Source organism: Haliotis rufescens, unplaced genomic scaffold, assembly GCF_023055435.1.
Source record: "Haliotis rufescens isolate VD_foot unplaced genomic scaffold, xgHalRufe1.0.p SCAF_41, whole genome shotgun sequence".
In the NCBI taxonomy this organism is placed as follows: Eukaryota; Metazoa; Mollusca; class Gastropoda; order Lepetellida; family Haliotidae; genus Haliotis; species Haliotis rufescens.
The window spans coordinates 3276019-3293342 of NW_025964124.1; the positions used below are offsets into that span (position 1 = coordinate 3276019).

Sequence of the window (17324 nt, forward strand, 5' to 3'; positions counted from 1 at the left end):
ACACACACATACACATATACACATACTACACACATACACATACTACACACATACACATACTACACACATATACACACATACACATACTACACACATACACATACTACATACATACACATACTACACACATACACATACTACACACATACACATACTACACACATACACATACTACACACATATACACACATACACATACTACACACATACACATACTACACACATACACATATACACATACTACACACATACACATACTACACACATACACATACTACACACATACACATATACACACATACACATATACACATACTACACACATACACATATACACATACTACACACATACACATACTACACACATACACATACTACACACATATACACATACTACAAACATACACATATACACACATACACATATACACATACTACACACATACACATATACACATACTACACACATACACATATACACACATACACATACTACACACATACACATATACACACATACACATATACACATACTACACACATACACATACTACACACATACACATACTACACACATACACATATACACATACTACACACATACACATACTACACACATACACATACTACACACATACACATATACACACATACACATATACACATACTACACACATACACATATACACATACTACACACATACACATACTACACACATACACATACTACACACATATACACATACTACAAACATACACATACTACACACATATACACATACACATACTACACACATATACACACATACACATATACACATACTACACACATACACATATACACATACTACACACATACACATACTACACATATACACATACTACAAACATACACATACTACACACATACACATACTACACACATATACACATACACATACTACACACATATACACACATACACATACTACATACATACACATGGACAGATATCCAACAGGACATACTACATACATACACATACTACACACATACACATACTACATACATACACATACTACACACATACACATATACACACATACACATATACACATACTACACACATACATATACACATACACATACTACATACATACACATACTACACACATACACATATACACATACTACACACATACACACATACACATACCACACATATACACACATACACATACTACACACATATACATATACACATACACATACTACATACATACACATACTACACACATACACATATACACACATACTACACACATACACATACTACACACATACACATACTACACACATACACATATACACATACTACACACATACACATATACACATATACTACACACATACACATACTACACACATACACATATACACATACTACACACATACACATATACACATATACACATACACACATACACACATACTACACACATACACATATACACACATACTACACACATACACATACTACACACATACACATATACACATACTACACACATACACACATACACACATACTACACACATACACATACTACACACATATACACATACTACAAACATACACATACTACACACATATACACATACACATACTACACACATATACACACATACACATATACACATACTACACACATACACATATACACATACTACACACATACACATACTACACATATACACATACTACAAACATACACATACTACACACATACACATACTACACACATATACACATACACATACTACACACATATACACACATACACATAATACATACATACACATGGACAGATATCCAACAGGACATACTACATACATACACATACTACACACATACACATACTACATACATACACATACTACACACATACACATATACACACATACACATATACACATACTACACACATACATATACACATACACATACTACATACATACACATACTACACACATACACATATACACATACTACACACATACACACATACACATACCACACATATACACACATACACATACTACACACATATACATATACACATACACATACTACATACATACACATACTACACACATACACATATACACACATACTACACACATACACATACTACACACATACACATACTACACACATACACATATACACATACTACACACATACACATATACACATATACTACACACATACACATACTACACACATACACATATACACATACTACACACATACACATATACACATATACACATACACACATACACACATACTACACACATACACATATACACACATACTACACACATACACATACTACACACATACACATATACACATACTACACACATACACACATACACACATACTACACACATACACATATACACATACTACACACATACACATATACACATACTACACACATACACATATACACATACAACACACATACACATATACACATACTACACACATACACGTATACACATACTACACACATACACATATACACATACTACACACATACACATATACACATACTACACACATACACATATACACATACTACACACATACACATACTACACACATACACATATACACATACTACACACATACACACATACACACATACTACACACATATACATATACACATACTACACACATACACACATACACACATACTACACACATACACATACTACACACATACACATATACACATACTACACACATACACATATACACACATACTACACACATATACACACATACACATACTACACACATATACACACATACACATATACACATACTACACACATACACACATACACACATACTACACACATACACATACTACACACATACACATATACACATACTACACACATACACATATACACACATACACATACTACACACATATACACACATACACATACTACACACATACACATACTACACACATACACATACTACACACATACACATATACACATATACACATACCACACACATACACATATACACATACTACACACATACACATATACACACATACACATACTACATACATACACAAATACACATATACACATACCACACACATACACATATACACACATACACATACTACACACATACACATATACACACATACTACACACATACACATACTACACACATATACACACATACACATACTACACATATACACATACTACACACATACACATATACACACATACTACACACATACACGTACTACACACATACACATACTACACACATACACATACTACACACATACACATACTACACACATACACATACTACACACATACATACTACACACATACACATACTTCACACATACACATACTACACACACACACACATAGACACACATATACACATACACACATATACACATACACATGCACATACTACACACATACACATACTACACACATATACACACATACACATACTACACATATACACATACTACACACATACACATATACACACATACTACACACATACACATACTACACACATACACATACTACACACATACACATACTACACACATACACATACTACACACATACACACATACACATATACACATACTACACACATACACATACTACACACACACACACACACACACATACACACACATATACACATACACACATATACACATACACATGCACATACTACACACATATACACACATACACATACTTCATACACATACATATACACACATACACATATTTCTGGATAGTGTTTAATGTGTGATGAGGAGTGCGATGACATAATAAAGCACCAACTGCTATGTTGTACCGCTTTAGCTGATGCAAGGAACACCCTCTTTGAACATCTATTTGACACTTTAAACCTCGAACAATACATGCGTATTGAGGACTGTGCAGATGACGAAGTCAAACTTGTGACATTGCTAGGTGGTATAACCCGTATTGTAGAGGATATGAGCCTTGACAGATGGGCTGAATTCATATGTTCTGTATCACGAGATATAAGCTCCTGGAACCTGCGATCAATGATCTATCTATAGACAGTATATCTCATACCAGGACCACGACGTGTGAATATTCAGTATTGCCAATTTCTCTGCATTATGTTCGTGTAAATATGCTGTGTTAACATGATTCCAAATGTATATCACTCTCCGAAATTAATGGAGGAAATAAAGATCATTCATTCATTCATACACATACACACATATACATACTATCAAAAACATACACACATTTATAAACATATACATATACACTCTTCAAAAAAAGAATCGCACAGGTAGTATATAGTTCACTGAACCTGACTACACAAACATCCGGTATATAAACTGGATATATGTTATTGGAAAATGTTGGTGGCCTGATATTCGACAAACGGTGCACCAAACGCAGCCATTGTCGATGTGCAATTTGTATTGTTTTCACACTTGTTCAAACATGTCATGGATTACAACAGGTAAGCAAAATGCACGTGCACGTTATGGCATTCGTAACTCGTATCAGTGGCTTTAAAAAGGCAATTATAAGCCAATAATTTGTCATTCAATTGTCAGCATTTATCAAGTTTGAAAATGTCGAGACTCAGCGCTGCCGATCGGAACATCTCCATAGGAGGTATCCAAAGAGGGGAATCGCAGTCCTCTGTTGCACGCCACTTCAACGTCCATCACAGCACCATTTGCCGCCGGTGTGTCCGATTCCACTGCAGACCGCCCGAGAACCGGCCGACCAAGAGTTAACAGGACAACGCTCCACCGCACACAGCTTGTCTCACTGTAGACTACCTTCATAATGCCAACATCAACGTCCTGCTCTGGTCGTCGAGATCTCCAGATCTCAACCCATTCGAACACCTCTGGGATGAACTCGATCGACGTGTACGTCAACGTCAGGACACGCCACAGACACTCCCACAACTGGCCAACGCGTTACAAGCAGAATGGCGCAGAATTCCGCAGGACAGAATTCGTACACATATCCAGTCAGTGCCGAGGAGATGCAGAGCCGTGATTGCTGCACAGGAGATACTGCGGCCTTATGTGACGTGACAATGAACAGTTTCCAATGCCTTTGTACACCGACAACATGTGACTATCCAGCTCCAATATTTCATATTTGTAACTATGATATTAAATGAACTATATCGACTTTATTAGGTACAATATATTTACTAAAAATCTACCTGTGCGTTTCGTTTTTTACAGAGTGCACACACACACACACACACACACACACACACACACACACACACACACACACACACACACACACACAGTGGTCGGGCACTGCCACTAGTCTCGCCAGCATTCTCAACGCGGATCTAAATAGCGACGAGGCGAGCTTGTCGTACTTTTCATCTTTTTTTTTTACTGGTCTGGATCTCCGTCACGCTACACAACACAACACAGCACAGCTACACAGCTACACAACACAGCTACATAGCTCCGTCGCACTACACCACACAGTGGAGGGCATGTACAGTCGACTGCAGCGCGTGTAACTGTAGTTATTGGGTCCTTTGGTTGTGCTATATATAGCGCGTGGAACTCCCAACGCTCTGTCGCGCAAACTGAGACTAGCGTACATATGACCAGTCACACTGTAATCCTTCATCGTAAATGTTAACGGTAAATTACCGTCTAGGGTTAAGATCGCGACGTAATTAGGCTAAACCCACGTGATAATTAGGCACAATGACAGTCACACACACACACACACACACACACACACACACACACAGGCTAGACAGGCTAGACCCACGTGATACATACACACACTTACACACTTACAGACATACACACACACACAGTGATGTACTCACCCAGGTCGGAGGGTTCAGCAGGGAGCAGCTGAGGGTTCCACTATCCCCCCGGGGGGGCGAGAGACACAGGTGGGTGGACGGGTGGGTCTGGTGTGTCGGGCAATGCCACACTCTCGGCTCGCCATCCAACTACCGCCTTCAACGCGGATATAAAATGTTTGGAGGCGAGCTTGTTGTACTAATCACTTCCTGGTCGGCGTCACGCTGCACAACTCACTGTGGTCTTCTCTCGTGCTATACACAACGCGTGCTTACTTCCCACACATTCCATACCCCTCCAGTCGCGTCATACTATTGTTCTGCAGCGGGGTTAAATCTCCTATTATATTAATATACTTTTACGATTTAAATTGTAAGATATTAATGTTTCTAGTGAGTGCTAGTGAGTGAGTGAGTGAGTGAGTATGTTTGAAACATGAAAAAATATTGATAAATGTTGTTTTTTCCGGTATATAAATTAGTTTCCTGCTTTCCTTAAGTAGCATACAAACCCTCACACGAGCTTTATCAATCTTTATTTCACATACTGAAGAGGCCACAGGCCAAGAGTACAATTTGAAGAATATTCAATTTTATACAATTTATGTACATATCTCACCAAATCACCTCACGTCATTCCACCTCGCATCTCAACGCAGTCACATAATTTCACACATACAGTACAATACCATACCCTGTAATTTCATAATTTCTATTTTACCATATCACAACTTGTTATATCATACAACATATTCTATAACATCATATCATATTGTATCATTATTATAAGATCATACTATATAGTATTATTTCATATACCATTATCATATCATAACATACCATACATACCCTCGTACCATATATCACACCTATATTATATCACATTTCAACATGTCATATCACACAACACATTAGCAATTTCATAGCTTGTCCCATCATATCTTATCATATCATACCATATAATGCCATGTCATTCCATGCCAATTTATTTCATATAAATCAATCAATATTCATTCAACACTGGAAGACCGCAAGCCATAAAATATGTTCACTAAAAAAAAAAAGTATTTACACAATTTCTATAATACACATAACATATTGTATCATATCCCCTCATGTATCATATCACACCACAACACTTATCATATCATATCACATCATGTCATGTCACATCATATCATTTCATATACATATAACTATACTAAACCCTTTTTTAATATCACTGCTTTATTCTGCCTACCTTAAGTAACATACATACCCTCACACGTGCTTTATCCTGCCTACCTTAAGTAACATACAAACCCTCACACGTGCTTTATCCTGCCTACCTTAAGTGACATACAAACCCTCACACGTGCTTTATCCTGCCTACCTTAAGTGACATACAAACCCTCACACGTGCTTTATCCTGCCTACCTTAAGTAACATACATACCCTCACACGTGCTTTATTCTGCCTACCTTAAGTAACATACAAACCCTCACACGTGCTTTATCCTGCCTACCTTAAGTAGCATACATACCCTCACACGTGCTTTATTCTGCCTACCTTAAGTAACATACAAACCCTCACACGTGCTTTATCCTGCCTACCTTAAGTAACATACATACCCTCACACGTGCTTTATCCTGCCTACCTTAAGTAACATACATACCCTCACACGTGCTTTATCCTGCCTACCTTAAGTAACATACAAACCCTCACACGTGCTTTATCCTGCCTACCTTAAGTAACATACATACCCTCACACGTGCTTTATCCTGCCTACCTTAAGTAACATACAAACCCCCACACGTGCTTTATCCTGCCTACCTTAAGTAACATACATACCCTCACACGTGCTTTATCTTGCCTACCTTAAGTAACATACAAACCCTCACACGTGCTTTATCCTGCCTACCTTAAGTAACATACATACCCTCACACGTGCTTTATCCTGCCTACCTTAAGTAACATACAAACCCTCACACGTGCTTTATCCTGCCTACCTTAAGTAACATACATACCCTCACACGTGCTTTATCTTGCTTACCTTAAGTGACATACAAACCCTCACACGTGCTTTATCCTGCCTACCTTAAGTAACATACAAACCCTCACACGTGCTTTATCCTGCCTACCTTAAGTAACATACATACCCTCACACGTGCTTTATTATGCCTACCTTAAGTAACATACAAACCCTCACACGTTCTTTATCCTGCCTACCTTAAGTAACATACATACCCTCACACGTGCTTTATCCTGCCTACCTTAAGTAACATACATACCCCCACACGTGCTTTATCCTGCCTACCTTAAGCAACATACAAACCCTCACACGTGCTTTATTCTGCCTACCTTAAGTAACATACATACCCTCACACGTGCTTTATCCTGCCTACCTTAAGTAACATACATACCCTCACACGTGCTTTATCCTGCCTACCTAGAGTAACATACATACCCTCACACGTTCTTTATCCTGCCTACCTTAAGTAACATACATACCCTCACACGTGCTTTATCCTGCCTACCTTAAGTAACATACATACCCTCACACGTGCTTTATTCTGCCTACCTTAAGTAACATACATACCCTCACACGTGCTTTATCCTGCCTACCTTAAGTAACATAAATGACCTCACACGTGCTTTATCCTGCCTACCTTAAGTAACATACATACCCTCACACGTGCTTTATCCTGCCTACCTTAAGTAACATACAAACCCTCACACGTGCTTTATCCTGCCTACCTTAAGTAACATACATACCCTCACACGTGCTTTATCCTGCCTACCTTAAGTAACATACATACCCTCACACGTGCTTTATCCTGCCTACCTTAAGTAACATACAAACCCTCACACGTACTGTATCCTGCCTACCTTAAGTAACATACAAACCCTCACACGTGCTTTATCCTGCCTACCTTAAGTAACATACAAACCCTCACACGTGCTTTATCCTGCCTACCTTAAGTAACATACAAACCCTCACACGTGCTTTATCCTGCCTACCTTAAGTAGCATACATACCCTCAAACGTGCTGTATCCTGCCTACCTTAAGTAACATACAAACCCTCACACGTGCTTTATCCTGCCTACCTTAAGTAGCATACATACCCTCACAAGTGCTTTATCCTGCCTACCTTAAGTAACATACAAACCCTCACACGTGCTTTATCCTGCCTACCTTAAGTAACATACATACCCTCACACGTGCTTTATCCTGCCTACCTTAAGTAACATACATACCCCCACACGTGCTTTATCCTGCCTACCTTAAGTAACAAAAATGACCTCACACGTGCTTTATCATGCCTACCTTAAGTAACATACAAACCCTCACACGTGCTTTATCCTGCCTACCTTAAGTAACATACATACACTCACACGTGTTTTATCCTGCCTACCTTAAGTAACATACAAACCCTCACACGTGCTTTATCCTGCCTACCTTAAGTAACATACAAACCCTCACACGTGCTTTATCCTGCCTACCTTAAGTAACATACAAACCCTCACACGTGCTTTATCCTGCCTACCTTAAGTAACATACAAACCCTCACACGTGCTTTATCCTGCCTACCTTAAGTAACATACATACCCTCACACGTGCTTTATCCTGCCTACCTTAAGTAACATACATATCCTCACACGTGCTTTATCCTGCCTACCTTAAGTAACATACAAACCCTCACACGTGCTTTATCCTGCCTACCTTAAGTAACATACAAACCCTCACACGTGCTTTATCCTGCCTACCTTAAGTAGCATACATACCCTCACACGTGCTTTATCCTGCCTACCTTAAGTAGCATACATACCCTCACACGTGCTTTATCCTACACGTAGCGCAAACTTATACTAGAGAACATGTGTGTCAACAGTCACACTGAAACTTTATCATAAATGTTCACGATAAATTACTGGCAGCTGTATACAGAAAATAGCTGTATACAGTAAATAGTGGTATATAGTAATAATGGTATACAGTATATAGCGGTATACAGTATATAGAGTTATACAGTAAATAGAGTTATACAGTAAATAGTGTTATACAGTAAATAGTGTTATACAGTAAATAGTGTTATACAATAAATAGTGGTATACAGGAAATAGTGGTATACAGTAAATAGTGGTATACAATAAATAGTGGTATACAGGAAATAGTGGTATACAGTAAATAGTGGTATACAATAAATAGTGGTATACAGGAAATAGTGGTATACAGGAAATAGTGGTATACAGGAAATAGTGGTATACAGTAAATAGTGGTATACAATAAATAGTGTTATACAGTAAATAGTGTTATACAGTAACTAGTGGTATACAGTATATAGCGGTATACAGTAAATAGTGGTATACAGTAAATAGTGTTATACAGTAAATAATGTTATACAGTAACTAGTGGTATACAGTAAATAGTGTTATACAGTAAATAATGTTATACAGTAACTAGTGGTATACAGTAAATAGCGGTATACAGTAAATATTGGTATACAGTAAATAGTGGTATACTGTAAATAATGTTAGACCCCAGATGCCTGTAGACCCCGGACGCCTGTAGACCCCAGACACCTGTAGATCCTGGACGCCTGTAGACCCTGGACGCCTGTAGACACCAGACGCCTGTAGACCCCAGACACCTGTAGATCCTGGACGCCTGTAGACCCCAGACACCTGTAGATCCTGGACGCCTGTAGACCCTGGACGCCTGTAGACACCAGACGCCTGTAGACCCCAGACACCTGTAGATCCTGGACGCCTGTAGACCCTGGACGCCTGTAGACCCCAGACGCCTGTAGACCCCAGACACCTGTAGATCCTGGACGCCTGTAGACCCTGGACGCCTGTAGACACCAGACGCCTGTTGACCCCAGACACCTGTAGATCCTGGACGCCTGTAGACCCCAGACACCTGTAGATCCTGGACGCCTGTAGACCCTGGACGCCTGTAGTCCCCAGACGCCTGTAGACCCCAGACACCTGTAGACCCCAGACGCCTGTAGACCCCAGACGCCTGTAGACCCCAGACACCTGTAGTCCCCAGACGCCTGTAGACCCCAGACACCTGTAGACCCCAGACGCCTGTAGACCCCAGACACCTGTAGACCCCAGGCACCTGTAGATCCTGGACACCTGTAGACCCTGGGCGCCTGTAGACCCCAGACGCCTGTAGACCCCAGACACCTGTAGTCCCCAGACGCCTGTAGACCCTGGACGCCTGTAGTCTCTGGACGCCAGTAGTCCCCAGACACCTGTAGTCCCCAGACGCCTGTAGACCCCAGACACCTGTAGACCCCAGACGCTTGTAGATCCTGGACGCCTGTAGACCCTGGACGCCTGTAGACCCTGGACGCCTGTAGACCCCAGACGCCTGTAGACACCAGACGCCTGTAGACCCCAGACACCTGTAGACACCAGACGCCTGTAGATCCCGGACGCCTGTAGATCCCGGACACCTGTAGACCCCAGACGCCTGTAGATTCCGGACGCCTGTAGACCCTGGACGCCTGTAGACCCCAGACACCTGTAGATCCCAGACGCCTGTAGACCCCAGACACCTGTAGATCCTGGACGCCTGAAGACCCTGGACGCCTGTAGACCCCAGACGCCTGTAGACCCCAGACGCCTGTAGACACCAGACGCCTGTAGACCCCAGACACCTGTAGACCCCAGACGCCTGTAGACCCCGGACGCTTGTAGACCCCAGACGCCTGTAGACCCCAGACGCCTGTAGACACCAGACACCTGTAGACCCCAGACACCTGTAGATCCTGGACACCTGTAGACACCAGACACCTGTAGATCCTGGACGCCTGTAGACCCCAGACACCTGTAGATCCCAGACGCCTGTAGACCCCAGACACCTGTAGATCCTGGACGCCTGAAGACCCTGGACGCCTGTAGACCCTGGACGCCTGTAGACCCCAGACGCCTGTAGACACCAGACGCCTGTAGACCCCAGACACCTGTAGACCCCAGACGCCTGTAGACCCCGGACGCTTGTAGACCCCAGACGCCTGTAGACCCCAGACACCTGTAGACCCCAGACACCTGTAGATCCTGGACGACTGTAGACCCTGGACGCCTGTAGACCCTGGGCGCCTGTAGACCCCAGACGCCTGTAGACACCAGACACCTGTAGACCCCAGACACCTGTAGATCCTGGACGACTGTAGACCCTGGACGCCTGTAGACCCTGGGCGCCTGTAGACCCCAGACGCCTGTAGACACCAGACGCCTGTAGACCCCAGACACCTGTAGATCCTGGACGCTTGTAGACCCTGGACGCCTGTAGACCCTGGACGCCTGTAGACCCTGGGCGCCTGTAGACCCCAGACGCCTGTAGACCCCAGACGCCTGTAGACCCCAGACACCTGTAGACCCTGGACGCCTGTAGACCCCAGACACCTGTAGACCCCAGACACCTGTAGACCCTGGACGCCTGTAGACCCCAGACACCTGTAGACCCCAGACACCTGTAGACCCCAGACACCTGTAGACCCCAGACACCTGTAGACCCTGGACGCCATCTGGGGTGTAGACCACATGGGGTGAAGGCGATAGGAGGTGTAGGCCATATGAGGTGTAGGCCATATGGGGTGTTGGCCATATAGGGTGTAGGCCATATGAGGTGTAGGCCATATGAGGTGTAGGCCATATGAGGTGTAGGCCATCTGGGGTGTAGGCCATATGCGGTGTAGGCGATATGAGGCGTAGGCCATATGAGGTGTAGGCCATATGAAGTGTAGGCCATCTGGGGTGTAGGCGATAGGTGTAGGCCATATGAGGTATAGGCCATATGAGGTGTAGGCCATATGAGGTGTAGGCCATCTGGGGTGTAGGCGATAGGTGTAGGCCATATGAGGGCAGTGTAGTGAGTGAGTATGGTTTTACGCCGCTTTTAGCAATATTCCAGCAAATTCTTGTTTTCATCCCCGCCACACCAAGCCCACTTTCCTGTGCTATCATGTCGACAGACCAATCAGCTAACGTTTCACAAAATCAACATCCACGACTGGTACGTATGAAAGTGATTTACCGCGGCCTGTCTTTGCTGACACGAATATGTCTTTTTCTTCCTTTAAACCCCCAACGATTGCCTGTTTTTGTGACTGTCGGATGAAATCGTTACCTGATCGACCAGGTCGTTGCCTATGGTAGTCGCCATCTTTGTGTAGCTACACAAGATAAAATCAATGAGCTGATTGGATGTCGCGCTTCCATTACAAGGGACACAACTCGTGATGTACGCGAGGTGGCGCCAGGGTCGAGCCAAGAAAAGTGGCCTCGATGTGGCAAGGGTAGAAACGAGGCTTGAAGTAGGTTTTGCACACGCTTGCCTCGGGAAGATGTACGTGAGCAACCCAAAGTTCTGTTTTTACCAGTGTGAGTGTCTGACATGTTGTTCGTATCATTTATACACCCTTACTGCACACGAAGCCAAAGCGGCAGGGGATTTTCACTTTTTCGCATTTTCTACACAAACAAAACGTGTATCACTCCCAGCACAGAACATTTATTTAGTTTGAACTTGTGTTTTTTAATTTTCTGCAATTTAATTTTTAATGTGGTAAAGCTTCTTTTGGGCGTCAGTGTATTTTCTCATAAGGAAGAAACGTGATAGAAATGACTTGAAAAACTACATCTTTATTTCTAAAAGGATTTTTTTTAATTTGTGAATATCATTTCCCATACACGTTTATGTTTGCCACATCAGCATATGAACGGGCCCACCAAGAAGGAGATCCTCTTGCAAATATATATTTGTTTAAAACAGATATAGAATCGTGTCTCGAAACAGAAAATACTTTGGCTGATGGAAGATTGATTTTCACTTAAGGTGGGTTATTTATTCACACATGCTTTGTAATAAAACGTCACATGAATTATGTCACAGTGTAATTTAGACACGGATTTCCTAATAAAAAGATATTAGTCACCACTGCCCACGTGCAGTGCTTCTAGTGTCTGTCTTTTGTCCATGAACACGTGACTTTACTACAGACAACTACACAATTATTAGCGTGATGGATTGCGATATTTAATGTTATTACAAAGACTGTGTGAATGAATGAACTCAGTGCTTCCTACTCAAGTTACGACACATCCTGTTACCACACATGTACAATGAGTGAGTGAGTGAGTGAGTGAGTGAGTGAGTTTTAACGCCGCTTTCAACAGTATTCCAGTCATATCACGGCTTGTCAGCTTAATGTGGGAGGAAAGCCCGAAATGATGCAGGTCTCAGCCGTTTACCACTTCGGTGACCCCCACGAGCACGGGTGTGGTGCTGACAAACCTAAAGTACTCACGGAAATCGATTTCAGATTTTAAATAAATGCAGTTAATATACAAAATATATAAATATTCAAACAACTCAATAAGTATTAGGCCTTGGCACAAGTACAGCGTATCAAAGGTTTTTATGTCTTTTTACACGTAAAAGTGTGTAAAAATATTTCCACGACTGGTACGTATGAAAGTGATTTACCGCGGCCTGTCTTTGCTGACACGAATATGTCTTTTTCTTCCTTTAAACCCCCAACGATTGCCTGTTTTTGTGACTGTCGGATGAAATCGTTACCTGATCGACCAGGTCGTTGCCTATGGTAGTCGCCATCTTTGTGTAGCTACACAAGATAAAATCAATGAGCTGATTGGATGTCGCGCTTCCATTACAAGGGACACAACTCGTGATGTACGCGAGGTGGCGCCAGGGTCGAGCCAAGAAAAGTGGCCTCGATGTGGCAAGGGTAGAAACGAGGCTTGAAGTAGGTTTTGCACACGCTTGCCTCGGGAAGATGTACGTGAGCAACCCAAAGTTCTGTTTTTACCAGTGTGAGTGTCTGACATGTTGTTCGTATCATTTATACACCCTTACTGCACACGAAGCCAAAGCGGCAGGGGATTTTCACTTTTTCGCATTTTCTACACAAACAAAACGTGTATCACTCCCAGCACAGAACATTTATTTAGTTTGAACTTGTGTTTTTTAATTTTCTGCAATTTAATTTTTAATGTGGTAAAGCTTCTTTTGGGCGTCAGTGTATTTTCTCATAAGGAAGAAACGTGATAGAAATGACTTGAAAAACTACATCTTTATTTCTAAAAGGATTTTTTTTAATTTGTGAATATCATTTCCCATACACGTTTATGTTTGCCACATCAGCATATGAACGGGCCCACCAAGAAGGAGATCCTCTTGCAAATATATATTTGTTTAAAACAGATATAGAATCGTGTCTCGAAACAGAAAATACTTTGGCTGATGGAAGATTGATTTTCACTTAAGGTGGGTTATTTATTCACACATGCTTTGTAATAAAACGTCACATGAATTATGTCACAGTGTAATTTAGACACGGATTTCCTAATAAAAAGATATTAGTCACCACTGCCCACGTGCAGTGCTTCTAGTGTCTGTCTTTTGTCCATGAACACGTGACTTTACTACAGACAACTACACAATTATTAGCGTGATGGATTGCGATATTTAATGTTATTACAAAGACTGTGTGAATGAATGAACTCAGTGCTTCCTACTCAAGTTACGACACATCCTGTTACCACACATGTACAATGAGTGAGTGAGTGAGTGAGTGAGTGAGTGAGTTTTAACGCCGCTTTCAACAGTATTCCAGTCATATCACGGCTTGTCAGCTTAATGTGGGAGGAAAGCCCGAAATGATGCAGGTCTCAGCCGTTTACCACTTCGGTGACCCCCACGAGCACGGGTGTGGTGCTGACAAACCTAAAGTACTCACGGAAATCGATTTCAGATTTTAAATAAATGCAGTTAATATACAAAATATATAAATATTCAAACAACTCAATAAGTATTAGGCCTTGGCACAAGTACAGCGTATCAAAGGTTTTTATGTCTTTTTACACGTAAAAGTGTGTAAAAATATGAACGAAACAGACTACATGTATTGTGAAACTGAGCATAACCAGGTGTTAGTAGATCAAGGTGAATGTCCATGACCTATGACACACTAACGACAGTTGAAAACAGGTGCTTGAAACCCACGTGCATGTGATTTGTCAGTGGCTAGTGATTTGTGAGTGGCATTGTGGGATAGTGAATCATCCTTAAAATGTCAGAACGTAAAAGTAACATATTCCCTTCTCAAACAACAACTTACACGTCATTATTATTGTGTACATAAACATAGCTGTTATTTTTATTGTTGTTTTGATAACTTTTTTCCAGGCTAATTTGCATAATGCCTACAGCCTGTTTCTGCCATGTCAATTTGAACTTAGTTTTATTTTTGAATGTTGAAAGTGTCTACAAATTACAACCTGTAAAGTACATTTTGTATTGAGCACTGAGATAAAACTAGCAAATCCAGACTAGTACTTTTCCAGTTGTTTTGTTTTTTCGTATTTACATCTACGTAATGCTTTGTGTCGATTATTAAATCCAGCAAAACAGTTGGTTTTTTTCATTTCCATGAGTACTTTAGAAACATAATCGGGGCGAACTGGGATTCGAACCAGCAATCATAGGTTTCTGGTATGTCCAAGGGACGCAACTCTGCACAGCGAATCGCGGCGCCTCAGACGACTTGGCCACCCGTGCCCCCTCATCTGGACAGATAAATACGAAATTGTCTATATATCCCTAAAATAAAGTACGCTGCTCCCCTCGGGTTGGATAAGTTGGTGATTTTACGCTGCCAAATGAAGGAAATATAACGAATGAGCTTCATGCCAAACGGCAAACACGAGAGCATAATTTTCACTGAGAATAATTGCATGTATTTTGGGGTTGACCCACAAAAATCACGAAAACAAATTCGTTGTCGTAAACACAACTTTCAGTGGAACGTATGTGATCACGTGATGCGGTCACAAGCTGGTACCGTCATCCCAGTAGGTTTCGCAATGGTTGCCAAGGGCAGATTGTCCCACTCTTCGGTAAGAGCATTGCCGACTTCCTGTAGAGTTGCCAGGGGGAACAGGACGGAGGTCGGGTGACTGGACTGGTCACTCCATGCGGACACTGGCCACCTGTTCTTGTGAACATGACTGACACAGGCACGATGAGGTGGGTCGTGCGTTATCACTCCATGCGGACAATGGCCACCTGTTCTTGTGAACATGACTGACACTGGCACGATGAGGTGGGTCGTGCGTTATCGCCCATGAGGATGAAGACCACCTGTTCTTGTGAACATGACTGACACTGGCACGATGAGGTTGGTCGTGCGTTATCACTCCATGCGGACAATGGCCACCTGTTCTTGTGAACATGACTGACACAGGCACGATGAGGTGGGTCGTGCGTTATCACTCCATGCGGACAGTAGCCACCTGTTCTAGTGAACATGACTGACACTGGCACGATGAGGTGGGTCGTGCGTTATCACTCCATGAGGATGAAGACCACCTGTTCTTGTGAACATGACTGA

The 17324-nt window shown here is 41.9% G+C and overlaps 1 protein-coding gene across 15 annotated transcripts in view; it reads right to left on the reverse strand.

Annotated features, from left to right (window-relative positions):
• LOC124129069 overlaps nucleotides 1–6136 on the reverse strand; it is a 56527-nt gene extending 50391 nt beyond the window's left edge. For 10 of the 15 annotated variants that reach the window (XM_048382832.1, XM_048382836.1, XM_048382833.1 and 7 more), the window contains exon 1: nucleotides 5937–6136. The gene's annotated coding sequence lies outside the window, so the exon portion shown is untranslated. The remainder of the gene's footprint in view (nucleotides 1–5936) is intronic. The other 5 variants (XM_048382834.1, XM_048382843.1, XM_048382842.1 and 2 more) reach the window with 1 other exon arrangement.
• Between the last annotated feature and the right edge of the window lie 11188 nt (nucleotides 6137–17324).